Raw genomic sequence first — 12,225 nt, forward strand, 5'->3', positions numbered from 1 at the left:
TACATAAATAAAAAAAATTGTATACATATTAGGTATCGCCGCGTCCGTGACAACCTGCTCTATAAAATTACCACATGATAAAACCTGTCAGATGAATGTTGTAAATAACAAAAAAAAAAAACGTGGCAAAAAAGCTATTTCTTGTTACCTTGCTGCACAAAAAGTGTAATATAGAGCAACCAAAAATCATATGTACCCTAAACTAGTACCAACAAAACTGCCACCCTATCCCGTAGTTTCTAAAATGGAGTCACTTTTTTGGAGTTTCTACTCTAGGGGTGCATCAGGGGGGCTTCAAATGGGACATGGTGTCAAAAAAAACAGTCCAGCAAAACCTGCCTTCCAAAAACCGTATGGAATTCCTTTCCTTCTGCGCTCTGCCGTGTGCCCGTACAGCGGTTTACAACCACATATGGGGTGTTTCTGTAAACTACAGAATAAGGGCCATAAATATTAAGTTTTGTTTGGCTGTTAACCCTTGCTTTGTAACTGGAAAAAAATATTAAAATGGAAAATCTGCCAAAAATGTGAAATTTTGAAATTGTGTCTCTATTTTCCATTAAATCTTGTGCAACACCTAAAGGGTTAACAAAGTTTATAAAATCAGTTTTGAATAGCTTGAGGGGTGTAGTTTCTTAGATGGGGTCACTTTTAAGGAATTTCTAATCTAGGGGTGCATCAGGGGGGCTTCAAATGGGACATGGTGTCAAAAAACCAGTCCAGCAAAATCTGGCTTCCAAAAACCAAACCGCGCACCTTTCACTCTACGCCCTACTGTGTGCCCGTACAGTAGTTTACGGCCACATATGGGGTGTTTCTGTAAACGGCAGAGTCAGGGCAATAAAGATACAATCTTGTTTGGCTGTTAACCCTTGCTTTGTTAGTGGAAAAAATGGGTTAAAATGACAAATTAGGCAAAAAAATGAAATTCTCAAATTTCATCCCCATTTGCCAATAACTCTTGTGCAACACCTAAAGGGTTAACGACGTATGTAAAATCAGTTTTGAATACCTTGAGGGGTGTAGTTTCTTAGATGGGGTCACTTTTAGGGAGTTTCTCCTCTAGGGGTGCATCAGGGGGCTTCAAATGGGACATGGTGTCAAAAAACCAGTCCATAAAAATCAGCCTTCCAAAAACCAAACGGCGCACCTTTCACTCTACGCCCCGCTGTGTGGCCGTACAGTAGTTTACGGCCACATATTGGGTGTTTCTGTAAACGGCAGAGTCAGGGCAATAAAGATACAATCTTGTTTGGCTGTTAACCCTTGCTTTGTTAGTGGAAAAAATGGGTTAAAATGAAAAATTTGACAAAAATATGAAATTCTCAAATTTCCTCCCCATTTGCCAATAACTCTTGTGCAACACCTAAAGGGTTAACAATGTATGCAAAATCAGTTTTGAATACCTTGAGGGGTGTAGTTTCTTAGATGGGGTCATTTTTGGGTGGTTTCTATTATGTAAGCCTCGCAAAGTGACTTCAGATCTGAACTGGTCGCTAAAAATTGAGTTTCTTGTAAATTTCTGAAAAATTTCAAGATTTGCTTCTAAACTTCTAAGCCTTATAACATCCCCAAAAAATAAAATATCATTCCCAAAATAATTCAAACATGAAGTAGACATATGGGGAATGTAAAGTCATCACAATTTTTTGGGGTATTACTATGTATTACAGAAGTAGAGAAACTGAAACTTTGAAATTTGCCAATTTTTTTCAAATTTTTGGTAAATTAGGTATTTTTTTGTGCAAAAAAAATTATTTTTTTGACTTCATTTTACCAGTGTCATGAAGTACAATATGTGACGAAAAAACAATCTCAGAATGGCCTGGATAAGTCAAAGCGTTTTAAAGTTATGAGCACTTAAATTGACACTGGTCAGATTTGCAAAAAATGGCCTGGTCCTTAAGGTGAAAATGAGCCCGGTCCTTAAGGGGTTAAGGACCACAGGTTTATACCCCCCTAGTGACCAGGCCCTTTTTTACAAATCGGCACTTCACAACTGTAACGGTTTATTGCTCGGTCATGCAACTTGGCACCTGTGGCGAAACCAACCTCGCCACGGTGTTTTGGAGGGGGCTGTTTGCCAGCCTCCTGCTCCAGGATTATGGCCCATACTAACTTTGAAGGAGAAGACAGACCGGCCGCACAGCTTAAATCTGTGGAACTGTTTTGGGCAGGAAAGCCATGCTTGCGGCCGGCCAAATGTGACTTCCATGGAATTCGAGAACCCCTGCTCGGATCTGGGTGATTTTTGGATATGTTGTTCACCCAGATCAGAGCTATCCATGGATGTATACATTATGGGGATGTGTGGGGTTTTGGGGTGTTTTCTGCATTTTGGGGAAAAATGTGTGTTTTCTGTCTGTGATTGTGTTTGGTAATTGTATTTTGTTGATTGCGTCTCAGACAATGCCAGTGTGTTAGTTAATTGCGTCTCAGACAATGCTCATTGTATTTTGTTGATTGTGTTACAGACAGAGGGAAGGGGATTTTGTGTACAATTGCTGGGAAGGTTTGAATACTGTAAATGCATGTGATTGGCTGTTTTTACAAAACCCTGTGGGTGGTAACCTTGTTGGAAGATGTGTATAAATCAATGCTTGTGTGTTCAAATAAAGAGAGTTCCTGTTTTTATACCTTCATGAAGTTTTGGCTCATGTTTGGGGAATGGGATAACTACCCTCTTGGGGATTGCTATATCACAATACTCCCCTGAGTATAAGCTCTTGTAAGAGCTTGTTCATGGTTCCTGCTCTCTGCATTTAGGAGAGGTTCACCCACTGGAGCCTGGAGAACTTGTCGTAGATCCAGGGTGGGTAGGAGACGGCGAGACCTCCACCAAGCTTCGGCGGTTCATGGGGTCTGCAGTGCTGACAGTGTCAAGTGGAGTGCTTGGAGTCCTCTGGAAGCACTAGGAGCATCTATCAACGGAGGTACCCGGTCGGGGTGCTAGGCGTTCCGTTACAGCACCCAAATGAATTTTATCTCCTTTTCTTCTCACAAATACAGCTTTCTTTTGGTGGTATTTGATTGCTGCTAAGATTTTTAGTTTTTCCGATATTAATCAAAATAGGCCACAATTTCCAAAAAAAAAGTGTATTTTTAACTTTATCTGGTTAAATTGTTCAAATATAATTACATTCCTAGACAAGTTTGTGTCATAATTTATTGTGCTACATGTCTTTGATAAAAAAAATCCAATAAGTGTATATTTATTGGTTTGCGCAAAAGTTATTGCGTTTACAAACTATGGTACAAAAATGAGAATTTCCGCATTTTGAAGCAGCTCTGACTTTCTGAGCACCTGTCATGTTTCTTGAGGTGCTAGAATGCCAGGATAGTATAAATACCCCACAAGTGACCCCATTTTGGAAAGAAGACACCCCAAGGTATTCCGTGAGGAGCATGGCGAGATATTTCTCTCACCCAGCATGGGTATATGTAAAAAGACACCCCAAAACACATTGCCCAACTTCTCCTGAGTACGGCGATACCACATGTGTGACACTTTTTTGCACCCTAGGTGCGCAAAGGGGCCCAAATTCTAAAGAGCACCTTTAGGATTTCACAGGACATTTTTTACGCATTTGGATTCCAAATTACTTCTCACGCTTTAGGGCCCCTAAAATGCCAGGGCAGTATAAATTCCCCACTTGTGACCCCATTTTGGAAAGAAGACACCCCAAGGTATTTCGTGAGGGGCATGGCGAGTTCATAGAAGATTTTTTTTTTTGGCACAAGTTAGCGGAAATAGATTATTTTTTTTTTCTCACAAAGTCTCCCTTTCCGCTAACTTGGGACAAAAAGTTCAATCTTTCATGGACTCAATATGCCCCTCAGCGAATACCTTGGGGTGTCTTCTTTCCAAAATGGGGTCATTTGGGGGGTGTTTGTACTGCCCTGGCATTTGAGGGTCTCCACAATCATTACATGTATGGCCAGCATTAGGAGTTTCTGCTATTCTCCTTATATTGAGATTTTTTTTTTTCGTTTAGCCTCTGGGCTGAAAGAAAAAATGAACTGCACAGATTTCTTCATTCGCATCGATCAATGTGGATGAAAAAATCTCTGCCAAAAAATGTGCAACAAAAAAAAAGGAGGGGAAAGGCGTCTGCCAGGACATAGGAGCTCCGCCCAACATCCAAACCCACTCAGCTCGTTTGCCCTGGCAAACCCGATTTCTCCATTCACATCAATCGATGTGGATGAATAAATCATTGCCGGAATTTTTTATTTTTTTTATTTTTATAAAAAGTGTTTGCCAAAGCATACGAACACCGCTCCTCAGCTCATAAGCCTCGGCAAACGTATCTTTTTTACTGCAGAGGAGAAATCTCGTCTTGCAGCGCCGCATACACCGACTTTTGTGTAATCTGACAGCAGCGCAATGCTTCTGTCAGAATGCACATCAGTGCTGCAGCTGCTTGATCGCTTGGTCCACCTAGAAGGTAAAAAAACAAAAAAAACAGGCCGCAACGCAATAAATTTATTAACATTAACTTTATATAACATTTGAACAGAACATTAACTTTTATAAACTTTATTGAACTTTTGAAAGAGAACATTAACTTTTTTGCTTACCTGTGATTTTTTTTTTTTTACCTTTAGAGGACAAACCTCTCCTTCCCCATGGGACAATGTGCAAAGCACAAATTGCCCAGAGATGTGACGAAGTACATTATGCACTTTGTCCCAGGTGAAAGGAGAGGTTTGTGGCAGCTCTGTGTGAAAGGGCCCTAAGACCCCTGTGTGCCTGTCCTGTGTCACGCAATCCCTACACTAATAGTGTACCTGTGTGTGGAACTTGCGGAAACACTCCCCTATGCATAGGGTAGGCTGGTCAGGACAGTCAGGACAAAAAAAGGTGGTGTCACGCCTTATTCCACCCCTGCTACAGACACAACATCTTTTTTTTGGGGAACGTCGAGTTGGGGTACCAGGATAGACACTGGGGAAGTGTCTGCCATGTAGCCGGCTCACTACATCAGGGACTTGGGGCACGGACCCTCCTGGATACAGGATTTCTGAAATGATCTCTTCCTGGAATTTTAGGAAGGATCCTGTTCTCCCAGCCTTACTGTAGAGAACAAAACTATTATATACAGCCAATTGAATTAAATATACAGACACCTTCTTATACCAGCGTCTGGTGCGGAGGGAAACTAAATAGGGAGCCAACATCTGGTCATTGAAGTCCACCCCTCCCATGTGAAGGTTATAGTCGTGGACAGAGAGGGGTTTCACAATGACTCCAGTTGCCTATTCAATTTGGATAGTCGTGTCTGTGTGAATGGTGGAAAGAAGGCAAACGTCCCTCTTGTCCCTCTTGTCCCTCCACTTCACCGCGAGCAGTTCTTGGTCACACAAGGCAGCCCTCTCCCCCCGTGCAAGTCGGGTACTAACGAGCCGTTGGGGGAAGCCGCGGCGACTTGGTCGCGCGGTGCCACAGCATTGAATTCCGACTAGATGTAAGTGCGGAAAGAGGGCCACGCTTAAGTAAAAATTGTCCACGTATAAGTGGTACCTCTTGTGGAGTAAGGGTGACACCAAGTCCCAGACAATCTTGCCACTGCTCCCCAGGTAGTCAGGACATCCGACCGGCTCCAGTTTTGAGTCTTTTCCCTCATAGACCCTAAAACGATATGTATAGCCTGTGGCCCTTTCACAGAGCTTATACAGTTTGACCCCATACCGGGCGCGCTTGCTGGAAATGTACTGTTTGATGCCAAGGCACCCGATAAAATGTACTAGGGACTCGTCTATGCAGATGTTTTGATTAGGGGTATACGCATCTGCAAATCTGGATGACAAATGGTCTATGAGGGGCCGAATTTTGTGGAGCCGGTCATAAGCAGGGTGACCTCTTGGATGACAGGTGTTATTGTCAGCGAAATGCATAAAGCACATGATGACCTCAAAACGTGCCCTAGACATTGCAGCAGAGAACATGGGCATGTAATGTATTGGGTCTTTAGATCAATATGACCGCAATACATTTTTTTTTGTTAGACCCATGCTGAGGATAAGGCCTTAAAAAAAATTTAAACTCGGAAACTGTGACTGGTTTCCACCGGTAGGGCTGGACATAGAAGCTTTCCGGATTGGCGGTAATAAACTGTGTGGCGTAGCGGTTGGTTTCTGCCACAACTAGGTCATAGTGATCCGCAGTGAAGAACAGCTCAAAAAACTCGAGTGCTAATCCTAAATGAGCTGTCTCCACGCGAACTCCAGACTGGGCGGTGAAAGGGGGCAATACGGGTGCGGCGGAAGCAGGGGAGTGCCAATTAGGATTTGCCAGCACCTCTGGGAGACTAAGGGTTCTATGGGCCAGTGAACACGGTGGCTGCGACGGGGGAGTTACTGCACGTGCCACCGTACCAGATTAAACTGCCCTTCTGGTGCTCGCCACTTCACCAGGGAATACGGCAATGCTGGTAGAAGGTCCAGGATGTGCTGCGCTGCTGGTGTATGCCGCACCATAAACAAGATCAGCGCTAGCACCACTCTGCTGCAAATGAGGCTCATCATGCGGGGTATGCAGAACCCTGACATGGGATCGGGTACGCCTGATCGTAGCAGGGACCTCAACCTCGTCATCTTCGCTAGCAGTTAGAGTGCCACTGCTGTCTACAGGTTCATATTCTGAACCACTGGATTCAGCGGGTGAGTCGTCCCCATCGCTTTTATCCATCACGGCCAGAATCCTGTAGGCCTCTTCAGCGGAATACCCCTTGTTTGACATTTTGGGCTCGCTACATTTAAGGGGTATTCCTCTGAGACTACCCAGGAAAAAGAGCAAACCTACCTAGTAAAAAGGAGTGCTTGCGAAGTAAAGCTGCGATCGCTAATAAAGATCCAAAAAGCTCAAAAGTGATCTTTATAGCGGCGCAGCGATTTTACAGTGTTTTTGCAGGAAAAATTTCTGTCACTGCGGTGGGGCGGACTGAACGCAGGTGTGCGCACAAGATCTGGCCTGATCGGGCGAACACTGCGTTTTTTGTAGAGCCTAAGGTATCCCTAATGATTGCGATCAGTCTTGATCACTTACAGATACTATATAGTACTAGTGCTGATTAGCGACAGTGATAACGCTAATCAGCGACTAATCAGGGACTGCGGTGCGGTGGGCTGGGCGCTAACTACCTAGCAAGTAGCTAACTACCTGGCGGTGATGAGGGACCCTTACAGGGGGGTGATCAATGACAGGGGAGTGATCAGGGTGATCAGGGAGTCTAATATGGGTGATCAGGTGCTAAATAAGGGGTTAATAAGTGACAGGGTAATGTGTAATGTGTATGTGTGGTGATTTGGTGCTACTTCCAGAGCTGCCTGTGTCCTCTGGTGGTCGATCCAAGCAAAAGGGACCACCAGAGGAGCAGGTAGCAGGTATATCAGACGCTATTTTCAAAATAGCGTCTGACATACCCATTTCATTGGTAATTTCAAAAATCCACAGCCTGCCAGCCAATGATCGCAGCCGGCAGGCTGCAGATGAACTTGTGAACTGCTCGATCCTGTGAACACGCGCTCCTGTGAGCGCGCGTTCACAGGAAATCTCGGCTCACACAAGATGACGCCGATCGGCGTTAGTGTGACCTGGGAGAGCCGCCGCAATCACGCCTTTCGGCGTTAGCGAGACGGGAGGTGGTTAAGAAGAAAAGTATGTCTACCATGCCAAGCGATTTATTGTGTGACATGTTAGAAATATTTTGTGTTATTTATGCCAATTTCATTGTCTCATAAATTTATGTCTCCAATGCCACTCTGGATCTCTCCACTGTCTCTATTAGGCTGGGGCTGCAACTTTTTGTAGTTTTTGTAGTATGTAATGTTTTTGTAGTGCTACAAGATAAATTTCAGCTCTTGACTGACACCTGTAGTCCAAATCAGTAAATTGACTGTGTGTCATCTTGGGCACTGCAGCTGTCAATCAAAAGTGCTCCAAACATTCTAGGTGTCTTGTATGTATAGACAGTGTGGCCAAAGACACAAGAGGCCAATGACAGCTACGGAGAAGAGGAAAGCAGCACAACATGAGAAAATTTCTGTGCTAGCATGGTGGAATGTATTTTAGTTATTAGGGTACAGCCACATGGACAGTTTTCTGGATGCAGAAGTCAAAATCAGGAGTGGATCATAAAATTAGAGAAAGTATAAAGGACAGATACCATTTCTCCTCTTTTTTTAATTCACTCCTGGTTTCTTCTCCCAAAACTGCAGGCAGAAACCTGCCCGTGTGGTTGTACCCTTAGATTACAAACATTTGGCTGTGCCAGTGGAGTCAGGAGTTTACCAGTTAATGCATCCTAAGCTGTATGCATATTAAAGGGGTTGTCCGGGTTCAGAGCTGAAACAGGACATACCCCCATTTTCACCCAGGCAACCCCGCTAATTTGAGCATTGGAGCATTTCATGCTCTGATGCTCACCCTTGCCCTGCACGGCATCTCGCAGGGAAAGGGCTGTTTGTTTATATTTTTTTCACTACTAGGCGGAGGCTTCCACCTAGCAGTGTCGCTGGTGACGTCACCTGTACTGATGGGCGGGCTTTAGCACTGCCCTAGCCGTTTTGCAGGCCGCCTAGCTTCACCCATGCACGATTCCATGATTCAGCGCAGGACAAAGAAGAGCATCGGAGCATGAAATCCTCTGATGTTCATATTACTTTGGCTGCCTGGGTGAAAGTGGGGATATGTGCGGGTTCAGCTCTGAACCTGGAAAACCCCTTTAAATACATAGATTAGGACAATCTCATATCTGCATCTATTACTAAAATGTATCTGCCCGTTTGTGCACTATGCTATCTTAGAAAGCATAACTTCAGAAAGGCATGTTCACGTGACATTTTTAGAAAACACACTGCACAGTTGTGGTTTTTGGCATGTTTTTTTTTCAGATTCATATTTAGTTCAATGGGAGAATCATCATGGATTCCACATCAAGATAGAGCATGCTGCTTCTTATTTCAACAGTTTATTTCAGTGTGGAAAAAAAAGCAAGTTCTTCCTCCCATTGAAATGAGTGGGAGGCTTTTTAGAGGCATTTTTTTGGCACAGAAAACACGTATAAAACAGCACCAAAAACATTGTGTGAATGAGCCCTTATTCTTCTTGTATTCTTCATGGATTTAGTATTGGTTTATAAGATGCTACTCTGACCGTCTTTACATTTTGACATACTAGGTATATACTGTAAAGTTTTCTATTTTTTTACATAAAAGATAAGTTCAGCGGAATACACTATTCTGTTGTCATATTTTTGGCTGAAGCGAGGAGCGCACATGATGGCTGCAGCCAGTTAATGATCTCAGCATTATACATGCACAGGAAAACTGAGGCCAGTGATTGGCTACAGTGGTCAAATGCATAAAACGGGCACGTCACTGCTACAGTTATGTAAACAATGCCCGGGCGGAGGGTGAAAGCAGCAGCGCTGTAGCAGTGGATATTCCAAGAGGTGATTATAACTTGTCAGGGTGTACATAATCCCTAATTTGTGACTGTGAGCATTGTACACTGCTCAAAAAAATAAAGGGAACACAAAAATAACACATCCTAGATCTGAATTAATTAAATATTCTTCTGAAATACTTTGTTCTTTACATAGTTGAATGTGCTGACAACAAAATCACACAAAAATTAAAAAATTAAAATCAAATTTTTCAACCCATGGAGGTCTGGATTTGGAGTCACACTCAAAATGAAAGTGGAAAAACGCACTACAGGCTGATCCAACTTTGATGTAATGTCCTTAAAACAAGTCAAAATGAGGCTCAGTAGTGTGTGTGGCCTCCACGTGCCTGTATGACCTCCCTACAATGCCTGTGCATGCTCCTGATGAGGTGGCGGACGGTCTCCTGAGGGATCTTCTCCCAGACCTGGACTAAAGCATCTGCCAACTCCTGGACAGTCTGTGGTGCAACGTGACGTTGGTGGATAGAGCGAGACATGATGTCCCAGATGTGCTCAATTGGATTCAGGTCTGGGGAACGGGCAGGCTAGTCCATAGCATCAATGCCTTCGTCTTGCAGGAACTGCTGACACACTCCAGCCACATGAGGTCTAGCATTGTCTTGCATTAGGAGGAACCCAGGGCCAACCGCACCAGCATATGGTCTCACAAGGGGTCTGAGGATCTCATCTCGGTACCTAATGGCAGTCAGGCTACCTCTGGCTAGCACATGAAGGGCTGTGCGGCCCTCCAAAGAAATGCCACCCCACACCATTACTGACCCAATGCCAAACCGGTCATGCTGGAGGATGTTGCAGGCAGCAGAACGTTCTCCACGGCGTCTCCAGACTGTCAGGTCTGTGACATGTGCTCAGTGTGAACCTGCTTTCATCTGTGAAGAGCACAGGGGGCCAGTGGCGAATTTGCCAATCTTGGTGTTCAACGTCCTGCACGGTGTTGGGCTGTAAGCACAACCCCCACCTGTGGATGTCGGGCCCTCATATTATCCTCATGGAGTCTGTTTCTGACCGTTTGAGCAGACACATGCACATTTGTGGCCTGCTGGAGGTCATTTTGCAGGGCTCTGGCAGTGCTCCTCCTGTTCCTCCTTGCACAAAGGCGGAGGTAGCGGTCCTGCTGCTGGGTTGTTGCCCTCCTCCACGTCTCCTGATGTACTGGCCTGTCTCCTGGTAGCGCCTCCATGCTCTGGACACTACGCTGACAGACACAGCAAACCTTCTTGCCACAGCTCGCATTGATGTGCCATCCTGGATAAGCTGCACTACCTGAGCCACTTGTGTGGGTTGTAGACTCCGTCTCATGCTACCACTAGAGTGAAAGCACCGCCAGCATTCAAAAGTGACCAAAACATCAGCCAGGAAGCATAGGAACTGAGAAGTGGTCTGTGGTCACCACCTGCAGAACCACTCCTTTATTGGGGGAGTCTTGCTAATTGCCTATAATTTCCACCTGTTGTCTATCCCATTTGCACAACAGCATGTGAAATTGATTGTCACTCAGTGTTGCTTCCTAAGTGGACAGTTTGATTTCACAGAAGAGTGATTGACTTGGAGTTACATTGTGTTGTTTAAGTGTTCCCTTTATTTTTTTGAGCAGTGTACTTGTAATGTGACATAACTGTGTGCATAACACCTATACTGGTACATGACATTAAGGAGATAAAATAACACATTTATTCTAAACTTACTGCTGAAGCAGGTCATGGTGGAGTGGAGTCCCATTGCTATGGGGCCCTATGTTTACTAGCTGCGCCCCCCTGGCTCTCTGACTCTACCTTTTATAATTTTTTACATTGTAACTCTTTAACTCTTTAAGTAATACAATTTAGAACCTGAAAAATAATGGAATAGAACACTGCTCAATGTATAATTGTATGTTCCCACATGACAGATTTCTCCTATACATCTGAATGAGGTTAGTAAAAATTACACAAACTTTCTGCAGAAAGAACCCCATTCAGATGCATGGGACAGATTTTAAGTTGCAGAATTTCTGCCATGTGTGAACTTACTCGAACGGCACCTTTTCCACTTCAGTGTTAACCATTTTTAAAAGTCTACATCGAGATCTTTTAGTGTTCTACTAATTACAGTAGGAGAAAAAAGAGCAACACAATTTTCTGAAATGTCTGTAGGAATAAATCATTACATTTCTACTGCCTTTTGACTGAAATTGGTCACTGTGCAACAATTGAGAGTGATTTTTATTGTATTTGCCTCCAGCTGTGCTTGGTAAGTTAATGACTAATCTAATGTGACAATTTTCCTTGGTCAGCTCCTAAGAAATATATATTCCCAGAGTTCTATGTAAAACGTAGGATAGGTATTTATAACCTTAAAAAGAATGCTAAAGTAGGTTTCTAGCAGAATTAGGAGATCATTTTTGATCAGGACATTTGTAAGTGTAACTCTCTTTTTAACTAAATGGCTGTCCAACCTATTAGAAAATCTCTCCAGTGCCTCTAAATGTGTGAAAATAATAAAAGATTCAGGCCCAGATTTACTAATCCTGAAGATGGTATAAATTTAGACCTGTGTAGACCTGCACCAGATTTATCACAGGGGCTCAGGCTGGATGATAAGTGTGGTGCAGGGTTAAACACTTTTCTCTGATTTTATTTTCTATTTTACTTTAATTTACTATAATTGCTCCAAAATTTGAGCACAAAATGATGCCTCAGGCTTCGCATCTTTCTCGATAAGCTCTGCAATTTTCCTCCAAGCCCTGCCCCTTTTTCAAGCATGTAGGAACACTA

This window comes from Bufo bufo, chromosome 1 (genome assembly GCF_905171765.1).
Source record: "Bufo bufo chromosome 1, aBufBuf1.1, whole genome shotgun sequence".
NCBI lineage: Eukaryota > Metazoa > Chordata > Amphibia > Anura > Bufonidae > Bufo > Bufo bufo.